The sequence below is a fragment of the Gorilla gorilla genome, chromosome 16, assembly GCF_029281585.2.
Source record: "Gorilla gorilla gorilla isolate KB3781 chromosome 16, NHGRI_mGorGor1-v2.1_pri, whole genome shotgun sequence".
Classification (NCBI taxonomy): domain Eukaryota; kingdom Metazoa; phylum Chordata; class Mammalia; order Primates; family Hominidae; genus Gorilla; species Gorilla gorilla.
The window spans coordinates 21334463-21349208 of NC_073240.2; the positions used below are offsets into that span (position 1 = coordinate 21334463).

The following is a 14746-nucleotide window of genomic DNA, read 5'->3' on the forward strand; positions in this document are numbered from 1 at the left end:
TCATCAGAGTGAACAGACAACCTACAGAATGGGAGAAAATTTTTGCAATGTATCCATCTGACAAAGGTCCAATATCCAGAATCTACAGGGAATTTAAGGAAATTTACAAGAAGAAAACAAAAGACCCCATTAAAAAGTGGGCAAAGGACATGAACAAACACTTCTCAAAAGAAGACATAGATGCAGCCAAGAAACATGAGGAAAAAAGCTCAACATCACTGATTGTTAGACAAATGGAAATCAAAACCACAATGAGATACCATCACATGCCAGTCAAAATGGCAATTATTAAAAAGTCAAGAAACAACTGATGCTGGTGAGGTTGGGGAGAAATAGAAACAATTTTACACTGTTGGCAGGAATGTAAATTAGTTCAACCATTGTGGCAGACATTGTGGCGATTCCTCAAAGATTTAGAATGGGAAATACTATTTGACCCAGCAATCCCATTACTGGGTATGTACCCAAAGAATATAAATTATTCTGTTATAAAGATGAATGCACTTATATATTCATTGCAGCACTATTCACAGAAGCAAAGACATGGAATCAACCCAAACGCCCATCAATGATAGACTGGATAAAGAAAATGTGGTGCATAGACAACATGGAATACTATGCAGCCATAAAAAAGAATGAGATTATGTCCTTTGCAGGGATATGAATGAAGCTGGAAGCCATTATCCTCAGCAAACTAACACAGGAACAGAAAACCAAACACCACACGTTCTCACTTATAAGTGGGAGCTGACCAAAGGGAACACATGCACACAGGTAGGGGAACAACACACTGTGGGGCCTGTCAGAAGCAGGAGAGAGCATCAGGAAAAATAGCTAATGCATACCGGGCTTAATACCTATGTGATGGGTTGATAGGTACAGCAAACCACCATGGCACACATTTACCTATGTAACAAACCTGCACATCTTGCACATGTACCCCGGAAGTTAAAATAATAAATAAAAAATACACAAAAGATGTGAACAGACATTTCTCAAAAGAAGACATATGAATGGCAAACAGGTGTATGGAAAGGTGCTCAACATCAATGATATCAGAGAAAGGTAATCAAAACTACAAGGAGATCTCATCTCACCCCAGTTAAAATGGCTTTCATCCAAAAGACAGACAATGGCAAATGCTGGCAAGGATGTGAAGGGAACCCTCATACACTGTTGGTGGAAATGTGAGTCAGTACAACCTCTATGGAGAACAGTTAGGAGGTTCCTCAAAAACTAAAACTAGAGCTACCACATGATCCAGCAATCCCACTGCTGGGTACACACCCAGAAGAAAGGAAATCAGTATATTGAAGGGATACTTGCACTCCCATGTTCCTTCTAGCACTGTTCACAATAGCCAAGATTAGGAATCAACCTAGCGAGTGTCCATCAACAGATGAAAGGATAAAGAAAAGGTGGTACATATAAGCAGTGGAGTGCTCTTCAGCCATAAAAAAACAATGAGAGCCTATCATTTGCAATAGCATGGATAGAACTGGAGGTCATTAAGTGAAATCAGGCAAAGAAAGACTAACAAACATCACATGTTCTCTCTTACTTGTGAGAGCTAAAAATTAAACAGTCAAACTCATGGAGATACAGAGTAGAAGGATGCTTACTAGAGGCTGGGAAGGCGCAGGGGGAGAGAGACGGGGATGGTTAATGGATAAAGAAGGTAATTAGAAAGAATGAATAAAACTGGGTATTTGTAGTATTTGACAGCAATAGAATGCCTATAGTCAATAATAATTTAATTGTTCATTTAAAAAATAAAGAGTATAATTGGATGGTTTGTAACACAAAGGAAAACGGCTTGAGGTGATGGACACCCCATTTACCATGCTGTGATTATTACACACTGCATGCCTGTATGAAAGTATCTCATGTGCCCAATTAACATATACACCTACTGTGTGCCCACAAAAATAAATATTAAACTTTTAAAAAACTATGAAAATTGTAGTCAAAATTCACAATGATCAATAAGTACAAAAAATGTAAGTTCCATGTCTGAGTTGATGCAGGGCAAGAACATATTAAGGGGAAAGTTAGAACTGCAAACAAATGAGTTCCTAAGAGCAAGAAACTGGAGAAATAACAGAAACTCCAGGGAGAAGTCTAGATCTTAAAGATGCAGGAGATTGAGGGACTGGCACAGAGATCACCACAAAACCAGGTAACGTCTGTGTTCCAGGGAACAGAATAGAAAATGGACCCAGGGCTGTCTCTGACAGGGTGAGCAACTGGAGTGGGAAGAAAAGATCTGGGGGACCCAGTGGAGGGACTGGAACTGGGACCTGAAGGAGGGGCTGTGCTTCAGCCTCCTCCTCCCACTGCCCCTCCCCTGCCCCCAGGAGCCCTTGGTGAGGAGGAGGCCCCAGCTCTGTGATGCAGGTCCGGGCTCCAGTCCCTAGTCCCAAAAGCGATGCCCGGGCTCAGTTGCTTGAAGGCAACATTGCACTTCAGATGGAAAAAACGCTCTTTCCTCTGAAGAGCCCTAGTGCCACATGGCTGGGCCCCAGCTCCACTCCCTGGATTGTGGATTTCATCCTCACCTCAGTGTGAAGCCTGGGGTTCCTCTTCCTATTAGTCCCCTACCTCCCCAGTGACCCACCCTCACCCCTGCATGGGAGGAAGAGGAGCAGCAGGAAGGTAAGGAGCCCTCAGCCCAGCCCCACAGAGAAAGATTCTCTCTTCTTTTCCTCCCCTCATTTCCACTTTTCCTAAGTAATGAGAGACTCTCCTGCGATGGGAAATCTCATCATCCCTCTAGGGAAGGGCAGAGCAGGCAGGGGTGGGAGTGGGCAGAGGATTCCATCCTCAGCTCCCAGACTATCTGTGACATGCGCAGGAGGCATCAGGGCAAAACCCAACATTGGACTCAGTGGCGAGGACCAGATCAGGAGCGGGGTGAGGTCTCTGTGGGAGGACAGGCCCCAGCTCTGGCTCTTCAGCCCCTTTCCGAGGCAGGTGCCTGGGGGCCCAGCCTCCTCTTTGTGGGGTGATCTGGGAGCTGTGCTGAACCACCCTGAGAGCCTCCCGCTAGAGCCTGGATTCACATCTGGCCTCCTCTGAAGCAGAATCCTACTGGCAGCTCAGAGGTGCCTGTAGGCCTGAGCCTGGGTATGCCTTCAGCGGAGGAGCAGGGACTGGGGATATACAGGGTGGAGTCACACAGAAAACCCATGCTTGCATTTCCCTAAGAAGGAAAACAGAAAACATTTCATCAATGGTAAACATGAGTAAAAGAAACACGCAGAGCTCCCTGAGCTACAGGCAGAAAGCCGTGTCCTTCAAGATCACTGCGTGTGTGCAGCTGGTCTGGGGAGAGGAGACTGAGAACTGGTCCCAGCCCCTCACCCTTGCTTGCCTCTCAGCATCAAAGGAAGAGATAGGGGAGGCCCAGGAGCAGGAAGAAGATCCCAGCTCTGAATTGTGAGGCCCTACTAATCCCTGAGACTCCCCAGAGGTGATTGAGCATCGTCTGTCCCTGAGGGGATCATTTGCAGAGGCCTGAGAGGGAAGCTCCTGGGAGGGAAATCAGAACCCGGGGCCTCCTCAGATTCCCTGTGGGAATGAAGCCATGGGCCCGGGAACCGGTATTGCCCATAAGGGGGCGGTGTGGGGAAGGGACCAAGGCCTGCCAGGATATGGGGGGAGGTCAGGGAGACTCCAGGTCCATGTGGACAGCTGTTCTCCTCGGCCATGGCTGACTCTTCTTAGAGACCACCCCGTCCACTCTCCCCACAAGATGGTTGTGACACCCATGAGGGGATGTACATGGAAGCACTTTTTGCAAATGACAAAGTTCTGCACAGTGCACATCTTGCTGTCACCATTGGGGCCATGTGGCCTTGGACACAGATGCATGGGCTTCAGGGTCTAGTTCCCCATGGTGTCCCCTAAAGAGACATCCACCACTCAGCCTCCCATGAGGTTCGCTGGCACCACCCTCCCCGCCATAACTCTGTCTCCTTACTTCCAGCTTGCAGAATCCTCCTGAGGGAGCTGGAGGAGACTCAGGACCTGACCAACCTTCTGGAAAGATGAGATTCCCCTTCTCTCCATGTCGTCCTTTCTACCAGGGCCTCTGAGGCAGCCATAGGGTCCAGTGTTGACCTGGGAGGGGGAGGTCCTGGGAAGAGGCAGGAGTGGACTGAAGCCCTGGGCAGGCACAGACAGAGCTCTGTGAAGCCAGCAGTGGGGGAGGTAGAGGAGCTGTGGGCACCAGGTACCCAGCCCTCCCGACCTCCCAACCCCACCTGCCCCTGGCTGCAGCTTGTGCCTTGTGCAGCCACCTGAGAAAGCTCACTGGGGAGGGTGGCTCCTATCTGCCCTTAGGTGGAGACCCCCGGGTGATATGTACAAACCAGCTCCTGCTAAGGCCCACCAGCCACATAGGAAATGTGCAAGATCCATCTCCTGCTAGCTTGTCCCCAAGGACTCCCCCAGTTCCTCTGGCCTCCAACCTGTCACCAGGCACAATGACCTTCTCAGAGCCTTTTGGACCACGCTCAACCCTGAGTGCCACCAGGCCTCCAGAGCCCCTGCTTCCCCTAAAATGCCCTGCAGCCCGGCCACATATGCTTTTCCTCCTTCACCACAGCCCCATGTTCCCATGGCCTCCTCTCCACTGCCACCCGAACACAGCCTGGCTGGACTTCAGTGTGGCTCCACAATACGCCCTGTACCCCAGAGCTCCCCTCTACACAACCAGGGGCCACCTTCTCCAACCAGGGTGATCTCTGGCCTTGGGTGCTCCAGCGGTCCCATCCGGGACCTCTCCCGCTGGAGGGAGGCTGCCACCACCTGGGGCCTCTCCACCTGCTCACAGGGCAAATCCCAGCAACAGCATCTTCCCAACCACCCCCCAGAGGCTTCCTTCTGGGGAGACCCCACATCCAGGCAGATGGAGGCAGGTGGCCGCACATTCTTCCATCCCAACGTGCAGAAGCTGCTGGAGACTCATCACCAAGAGAGCAGTGATGAAGATGTGGCAGGAGAAAGAATGGGGGTGGGCAGACTGCCCGCAGATGACATCACTGGGGAAGGAGTGGGACATCATGACTCTAAATCCCTTCTGGAACATGGCAAAACTACCACAGAAGCTGCCCCATCCTCAGCAGGTCTCTGACGCCACGGCCATGTGGGACCACTTAGAGCAGAAATGCAGTCATCTCTTCTGGGATCTCCCCTCTTTCAATAGCGAGTCCCTGGTGGCCAGGGCCTGGGTTTCTAGGAACATTTCCTCACAGAATGAGCACTCTGTACCATTGGATAAAGCCTCCACTTCCCTTCCAGGTGAAACTGAGGTTGAGACACCCTCACAGCTTTCTCAGGCACGGCCCCAGCCCCACCACGTGGCCCAGCCCCAACCTTTCACTCCAACCTGGCCTCAGTCCCAGCCCCTGCCTCTGGCTGGGATCCAGACACAGTGGGGAAAATCTCAACCCCTGTCCCAAGCCTGCCGTGCTCTTCTCCACTCCAGATTAGGGTCTGTGGAACATCTTGCCCTACATCCCAGGAGAGGGCACAGTCTGTCATCCCCACTGGAAAGAAGTATCTTAAGTGGCCCTTGCAGAAATGACCAAAGTGGAAGAGGGTTTTGCCCACTCTCCTCAAAAAGTCTCAGGCTGTCCTGAGCCAGCCCACTTCCCACCTTCCCCAGGAGAGGCCAGCCTCCCAGAACCCTAAGTCAGCCCCCATCCTTCCCGGGATTGCCACCAGCCCTGAGCTCCCAGAGCACCGGTGGCAAGGAAGGAGTGCCATCCACCAGGAGCAGTCCCGTGGCCTCCCAGCAGATTCAAGGCACCTGGAGACCTGCTGCAGCCTAAGGGGGAATTCCCAGGGAGGCCCCAGAGTCAGGCAGAAGACACGCAGGGGGCCCTCTTGCCCTCCCGGGATTCTGAATTTGTAGGAAAGGGCACAAAGGATGTGCAGAAGGCAGGGCTCAGGAGCTCTGGAAGGTTCTCTGGGAAGGGGTGCTTAGGGTCCAAACTAGAGCCAGAACCAGGATCAAGGCTCAGGAAGGACTTCAGTGAAGGTTCTGGAGAAAGACAAGGAGGAAGCAGAAGGTGATTTCAGGAGGCCCTGGAAGTACCAATCAGTAAGTTCTGCACCAAGGGACCCAGAAAAGCAGCATCTGGAAAACAAGCCACAGGTCCATCTGGACAGGAAGTTGGGGGAGATCAAGGAGGGCTGGATCCCTGGGTCTGTGCATAGCTCCTAATTCATGGCCAAACATGCATTCCCAAGTCTGACACCCACAGGAAATCGAGAAAGGTGACATCCTGGAGGGGTGGGAAAGCCCACGTGAACACCTCCCAGGAGCTGTCCCTCCTCCATCCCTGCACCCAGCAGATGCTGGAAGCACATCTTTTCAAGTTCTGTGTGAAGCACAGGTGGGGTCCAGATCTTCAGTCCTTGGAGCCCATCAATGTCTAGTTAGGGGAGGCTCAGCCTCCACCCCTCCCACACTCCACCATTCTCCCATGGGCCTCCTGGGAATCTCTGGCTGAATCTGTAGCCAAGGTTGCCATTTTATCGGGAAAACCTCCCCAGAATGGTCCAGGAGACAATAGAACAACAAGCAAGTCAGCCCCCACCATGAGTGGCCCTGTCCCTGCCCCACCAACTGAGCAGGAGGAAGTCCAGAGGGTCCCAAGAGGGTCCCAGTCAGCTGACACCCATGAGCAATCAGAGGCCTCTCTGACTGGACAGGAGGGCAGGCATCTTCTCAGTCCCCCATGTGCAACCTTGTAGGCAGAACCTGGCAGAGAGGGACTGTCCTGGGGTCTGGGAAACCCAGACTCGAGGGGAGTGTGGGTTCTGAAATGGCTGGGAATGAGGCATGGCTTGAGACTGAGAGCATGTCCCCAGGAGACCCCTGTCATAGCAGAGCCCTGCAAGAGCTCAGCATGGGGTCCCAGTGGGCAAGGGCCAGAGATGCCCTGGAGGCACTGGAGGCACTGGAGGCCAAGGAGGAAAAGCCCCCTGATTGGAAAGTCACCTTGGGAGCCAGTGTGAGGGCAAGATCAGGAAGTGTTCAGGTGGATCTGAGGAGCACAGGGACTCTGGGGACCACTAGTAACCCCTCAGTGTCTACAATCTGTGTTGCTCAGGATCCAGGGCAGCTGTGCCTGAAAGCACAGGTGGTCAGTGAGATTGCGCTCATAGTGCAGGTGGACTCAGAGGAGCAGCTGCCAGGCCGTGTTTCCAGCATCCTCCTCCAGGAGGGTGCCACAGGCCTGTGCCTTCCAGGCCGCCATGTGGACATGCTCCCAGCCACATACAGGCCACCCACTTAGGCCCCTCTGTCCACCTCCCAGAGTGTGCTCAGTAGGAGGAACACGACAGCTTCCCAGGGGCCATGTGCCCTCCTATGGAAGGGAGGGGACAGACTGGGGCAGCAGGAGCCTGGGAGCCCAAAAGCGAAGGCCCCACAGAAGAGTCAGAAGACGCTGGGCTCTTTGGACAAGGGCAAGGCCCACAGGAGGCCCAGACCAGGGGAGCAGGGACACAGGTCCAAAGGACCCAGGACCTCCCAAGCCAGTGGGAGGAGCCACCCTGCCCACGCGAGGGAAATAGGAGACAAACAAGAAAGGAAATACAATCAGCCTCAGCCAGAGAAGGGACAGGCACCACCAGAAAGCAACTTCCAGAGAAAGATCAGTCACCGTCCACAGGGTCTACATTCCAGGAAAAGGGGCTCAGGGCAGGAAGACGTCCTGCAGAAAGGCAAGCCTGGGCAGATGCTGTCCAGAGCTGGGGGTCTGGCCCAGCAAGGTTGTTTATGGACAGCATGGCTGATGAAGCCCAGACCATCATCAGAGTTATGGGGCAAATCCTGGTGGACAAACTGGGGATTCAGCAGGGACGTGGTCCCTCAGAGGTCAGTTGCCACAAAGGCAACCTCCACGCCCAGGAGAATGTGCCTTCCTGCTGCCACAGGAGTCACTACTACCAGGAACATAGCAGAGAGATGGGGCTGGTCTGCAGCCCCAAAGCCACCCCCAAGGGCCACAGATGTCCTGTCAAAAACAAGGGCATCAGAGACAGCAGTTGGGCCCCCACCTCCCAGGGAGCTTGTGTCCCCAGCTGGTCCCCACCACCACAGGCCATGAGTGGCAAGCACCTCGGGCAGCCCCATCCACAGCTGCAGGAACTGAGGTCTACACAGAGGTGTCTTGCCTCCTGAACCAGACCAGGCTTCCCACACCTCTCCTGGAGGAAACAGGGGGTTCTATCCAAATAACACTGGACGCCTACACAACAAACCTGTCCTGCGTGGGTGATAACAGTCCCCAAGTGTTCCTGACTTCCACGGAGAAGTTCCCAATATACCTGTTTTCCCTGCAGAGGTGGTGGCTTCTGTCTGTTCCATGCTAGGGTGCAGGCAAGGGCTCAGTGTCACCTCCTCCTGAGTGCGGCTTCCAGAATGGCTGGGCCTAGAGGAGGCTGACAGGGACCTGGAGGACCCCCTTTTCTCCCTGTCCCCACACTGTGTCTGGTTTCCAAACTGGATCATGACCCAGAGCCTTCAGGATATGTAAGGATAGCAAACCTTATGGAGATCCCACCCGGGCTCTGGCTCACTGCATTCCCTGTTCTAAGGTGACTTCTGTGCTGCTGTAGGGGCTGGGTCTACAGGGGCGTCACGGACTGGGTGGTGGTAGGCTCCCCTCAGGCTGGAGGAGTGATGGATCCCAGTAGCCTCCCTGCCTCACAGTAGCCTGGGAATGTGGGGGGTGTCTTGTGCTGGCCCTGGGTCAAAGCGGGGACTGCTCTTTCTGGGATCTCCTGGTGGGGAAGAGATGACACCCTCCCCAGACCCTTTCCTGACTGCTGAGTTCTGGGTCTGGGGTGGACCTGGGCCCCTCCAGCACTTGGCTCAGCCTTGATAACACCCCTGGGTTCATGTCTGGTGTCCCCTGCCTCACTCTCCAGAGCAGTCTCCCAGCCCACTAGTGTGGGGTGTCTGTTTCAGGAGGCACCTAGGGCTGCTGCCTGCCCCTCTGGCAGGACTCTGTGGTCAGGAATCACAGGAGGAGACCTTAGGGCCCAGGGTGAGAAGTGGGAGAAGAATCAGGGAAGACGAGCATAAGTTTGCAAGTGCAGGATCCACAAGCTGCCCACAGCTGTAACCAGGGTCCTCACAGTCTGGTGACCATTACAAGCAAAAGTGGTCAGTGCCACTGCCAGGGGAGGGGGACCCAGAAGGCAAGGGCTGGCCTGGGTTACAAAGCACATCTATGGTTCCAGGCCCAGGTGCTGGCAAGGGACACATTGGGGCTCAGAGAATCTGGCACATGGTTGGCAGGGACAGTCCCCACAGGGCCCAGTCCTGCACTCCCTTCGTCCTGGTACTGGGTCCTTCCTGGCCATCCCCAGGGAAGGCAGGAGCAAGGGCAGGGCAGGCAGGAGCCAGTTCCTCAGAGGGCTCTGCCCAGGGGCGTTCTGCCCAGGGAGAGCTCTGCACCTGCAGGGGCTGCGGAGGCTGAGGACAAGGTGTCAGGTCTGTACCCAGGCCTGACGGGACCCACACTGGGGACCTGTTTCGAACATGCCCTGGTGTCACTTTGGGTGTCCAGTCTACTGCTGGAGCCAAGTCCTGTCTGGGGTGGTGACCTGGGCAGCTCCAGTGTGGGCCCAACATCTATGGGACCCAGGATCCTGGGACCTGCAGCAGAGGAACCCCACAGGGACCCCCAGTAGACCCCAACACTCAAAGATTCCCACAAAGACCCCACATTCATTTGAGATTTTGGAGATTCCCCACAGTGACCCCCAGAGACCCCAACACTGAGACCCCCCCAAGAAGACCCCCCAGAAGGACCCCCCACAGAAACCTCTGACAGAGACGCACACAGAGACCCTTCAAAACCAACACAGAGATCCCCACAGAGACACTCACAGTGACTCTAACAGAGACCTGCACAGAGAAAAGATATCAAGGTCACTTTGCCACCCGCTGAAATCCCTAGCACTGCACTTGGTGAAAATGAGCAGCATCTTCCTCATTACCAGCAGCAGCTTTCTCCTGGCGGCCCTCTGCCCTCTTCTAGATAAGATTCCTTGAGATATGAGATACCGAACAATAGAAAAGCCTCCTCTATCAGACAGCGTCCAACTTAGAGCGACCCCCCGACCCGCTGACAGACCCTTCCCAAGATCACCCAATCACAACTCCCATGCTGATGTCAAACTGTAAGTGTTCATGATAGAAACGGTGAGAGTTCCTCTGATGCCGTCCTTCGGAGACCGCGCTCAGCTCCTCAGGCCATGCTCCCCCTCAATGCCAAGGGAATCCACCCGGCTGGTCTAGGTTGGCCTTGCTCACATGGAGCGGGAAGGATCTCGGCTTGGACACAGCTTCCTCAGAAAACCTTGTCCGACTCCCCTGTGAGGGCAGGCCCCCTGTGCTGGGTTCCCCACCCTGGCCCTTCCTCCCTTGTGACAATCTCTGCATGCCTGGGCATGTTTCTCCTAGAACCCTGAAATCTTCTGGTGGGCCCAATGAGGAGGGAGGCGTGCCTGACCACCTGACCACACTCCCGGTACTGACTGTGGCCCCTGTTAAAAATTGTTTCACAAAATCTTCTTAGTTAATGGGCACATGAAGTAAAGCTCTCTAATCTACCTCATATATAAGTTGCATCACTAAAATCATATTTTCATAAAGGGTATTAGCTCTTTCCAGTAGCCAATATAATGTTTCAAGGAAAATCTGTAAAAATAAATGTGGCATTGATACTTCAAATTTAGTGGTATAAAGAAATTTCCAAATTCAAATTATTCCATCTAAGTTACTTATTTTATAGATCAAATATGAATATTCTTGTAAGTTTTGAAATGCTTCAAAGTAAAATTCTGAAGTTTAGATAATACAAATTAAAAAGCAATTTTTCTTAAAAACATTCTAATGTGCCACAAATTTATTTTTAAAAGCTCTTACCAAAGAAGATGTATTTTTAAGTAATTTAAATATACAACTTGCATCAGACACATATATTGTAAATCCACCCTTCCAAAAATGAGGAGCAGCTATGTGTTTACTTTAACATCTAAGATGCTGAAATATCTATATAACAGGTCACGTACTTAAAGCCACATGTAAAATAGGGGATTGATAAATAATTCAGCATGCATATTTGTTCTGTTTGAAATTTTTTTAATTATTGAAAATAATTGAAAATCTTACAAAACATCATCTGTTTGAAAGATGTTAGAAAAGAGAGGGTAGAAAAATAGGACTGCATTCTTATTGCCTAACAGTTTAACCTGAGTTATAAATACACACATATTACACATATCTATGTGTGTATATGTGCATAGGTCTGTATACACATACAGACATGGGTGTGTTGTAACATCATTTGGTTAGTATCACTCGTCCTATTTTTTTTCTGGAATACGCTGTTTTTATTATTCTACAGAGAAGGGCACAACACAATTGGTCTCTAGACTTGCCCAAGTAACTTTCTCTCTCCAGCAGTTTCTGTCAGTTCTTGGGTTTGGAAATTTCCTTCCTGCTCACCTCCACTGGCAGCGTGTTCACCTCACGTTAGGCCCTCTGGTTCAATGCTCCAAAAGTGTGATGAGCATAAAGAGAATTTTCCTCTCAGGAAAACAATAATGGCTGGATCACTGATACGCTATGGGTTCATAAAGAAAAGTGAGTCTATTTGATTTGTCTATTAACCTGGAAGAGCACATTGAACATTTTTTCTTTTTTAGAATAAGTACAGGTACACATTGATCTTTTACTGAAAATAAAAACACATTAAAAGATACATGTAAATAAGAACAAAGGACTTTTATCTAGCCCTAGATCCCAATAACTTCTTTAGAACTCTCTTTTCCTAAAAGGTTTATAGTACAACCTTTTATATTTAAGTTTGCAAACCATTTCTAGTTAATTAGTGTATAAAGTGCAAGGTTTACACTGAGATTTTGAGCCTGTGTTTATTTTCTCCAGTAACATTTGTTAAAAAGACTATTCTTTCTCTTTCAATTACTTTTGTACCATTGTCAAAAATGAGAAATGAGTTGGGCGTATTTACTTGTGTCAATCTCTGAGTTCTTCATTCTGTTCTGCTGACCTATGTGTCCATCTCTCCACCAGTATCATGTGCCTTTTCATATAAACTTAAAATAGGTTTATCTATATGCATAAAAATATGTAGCTGGGGTTTTGATATGACTGTCATTAAGTCTACCCATCAATTTGAAGAGAGGTGACATATTTGCTATCTTGAGTCTTCCAAACCATTAATAAGGTATGTTTGAATTTATTTAGTTCTTCTCTCAATTCTTTCATGCACATTTTGTAATTTTTGCCATCTTGATTCCGCGTGTCTTGTCAGATTTATGCCTAAGTATTTTCTTTAGAGCAATTGTAAAGGTCTATTCAGTTTCCACACATTCATTGTTAGTTCATAGAAATATGATGAATTTTGGAGGATGGATCATTTATCCTGTGAACTTGCTAAATATTATTATTTCTACAAGACTTTTTTTAGTTTCTCTGAGACTTTACAAAGACAATCGTGTAATCTGCAATAGAGGCCACTTTCCTTCTTTCTTTTTTTTTCAATCAGTATGCCTTACTTGTTTCTTGCCCAATTGTGCTGACTAGAACTTTCAGTGCTCTGTCAAATAGCATTGTTGAGAGCAGGTGTCTCTGCCTTGTTTCCACCCTGAGGGGAAAACCATTCATTCTTTCATCATTAAGCATGACATAGCTGTTTATTTTTGATAAATACTCTTGATAAAGTTCAGGAAGTTTCCTTCTATTTGTAGGTTTCTGAAAGCTTTTATCATAAAACTGCTATATTTTGGCAAATGCTCTTTCTGCATCAATTGAGATAAGTAACGTACGTATTTTTGTGTCGTGTTTCCGTGTCCAGGTTGATATTCCTTGTGTTTTAATTGACACATGTACACAATTTATATTTAAGATAACTGTAGGCCGGGCGCAGTGGCTCACGCCTGTAATCCCAGCACTTTGGGAGGCTGAGGCAGGTGGATCAAGAGGTCAGGAGATCGAGACCATCCTGGCTAACACGGTGAAACCCCGTCTCTACTAAAAATACAAAAACATTAGCCGGGTGTGGTGGTGGGCGCCTGTGGTCCCAGATACTCGGGAGGCTGAGGCAGGAGAATGGCGTGAACCCAGGAGGTGGAACTTGCAGTGAGCTGAGATCGCGTCACTGCACTCCAGGCTGGGCGACAGAGCGAGACTCCGTCTCAAAAAAAAAAAAAAAATGGAAATACCAGAATGCCACCTTCTTTTGCAATGTGGGAGACAGAAGATTTATCTCTCTTCTTGGCCCCACTGACACCATCCGGCAAGGGAATCAGAGCACTGCTGATTCCTTCCACTCTGTGTAAGTGAAGTGGATCATCAGCTCCACACTTGATTTCACTGAACTATGGTGTTCGCAGGGGGGTTTTCCACTGATGTTTGGCTACACTCAGGTGGGTATTCCTTGCTAGGCCATTATTTTCCAGGTTCTTTGGCTGAGACAGCTGGGGTTTTATTAGGTTTGGTTTTGTTGGGTGTGGTTTCTGGTTGGAGGCTTCTGTAGCACTCTCTCCAGGGCAGATGAGAAGAACAGGAGACCCAAGGAACGTACCACTGTGTCATTCCCCAGGGAGTCTGTCTTCCTTATTATATTTTTCCAACACTTCCCATGCTCCTTTGTTGTTTTATGTGCAGACTTTCATTTAGAACACAAAGGATGTGATAGTAATGAGGCTTCTCCAACTGGGCTGAAAACAGATGTGTTTTTGTCTTAAAATCTTAAGTATTTTAAAATATACTTGAATAGGTTGGTGAGAATCCTGGGGAGAATTAACACGATTGGGAAAAAAAAAGAAACATTCTCAACACTACAAGAAAAAGTCATTTCATAACAGTAAAAACTCTAGCTCACATTATCTGCAACTTACTTACTTATTTTTTCTAGCCTGGTGTCAAAATTATCATTTGCCCCTGTGATAAATAAAATTACCAACCAAAGTGGAGTGTTTCTATGCAGCTTGTTTGGTCTTAACCTTAGAGTATCCAATCAAAATACCATTTTCCAAAGTGTCTTTGATCAGTTTCTTTTTCCTCTTGGAATCCTCTGACTTCCTGGTGGATTTTTTTATTTTTTTTTTATTTTGCAAAAAATAAGAATGAGGTTTTGTAGTGTAGCATTTGGTAGGGTTTGAGAAACCATAGAGACACGTGTCCACCCTCCAGCACTGCACAGAACAGCCGCATCACCCTAAAATTCTCTGTGTGATGCCTTTGTGATCAACCCTTCCCTTTCTCCCAATTGTGGGCAAACTCTGATCTGTTTTCTTGACCTATAATTTTGTCTTCTCCAGAATGTTATACGAATGAAATCATACAATATGTAGACATTTGGGGCTGACTTCTTTCACATAGCAAAACACATGTAAGTTCATCTGTACTGTTGTGTAAGTGAATAGTCTGTTCCTTTGTATTGCTGAATAGCAGTTGATGGTATTGATGCAATAGTCTATCTGTTCACCTGTTGTAAGATGTGTTGGTTAGGCTGGGTGCGGTGGCTCATGCCTATAATCCCAGCACTTTGGGAGGCCAAGGCGGGCAGATCATGAGGTCAGGAGTTCGAGACCAGCCTGGCCAACATAGTGAAACCCTGTCTCTATTAAAAATACAAAAAATTAGCCGGGCATGGTGGTGGGTGCCTGTTTTCCCAGCTACTTGGGA

General features: G+C 49.2%; 1 pseudogene; it reads left to right on the plus strand.

Annotated features, from left to right (window-relative positions):
• Nucleotides 1–2469: 2469 nt before the first annotated feature.
• Nucleotides 2470–8200, plus strand: LOC129527241 (spermatogenesis-associated protein 31E1-like; annotated as a pseudogene).
• Nucleotides 8201–14746: the final 6546 nt, after the last annotated feature.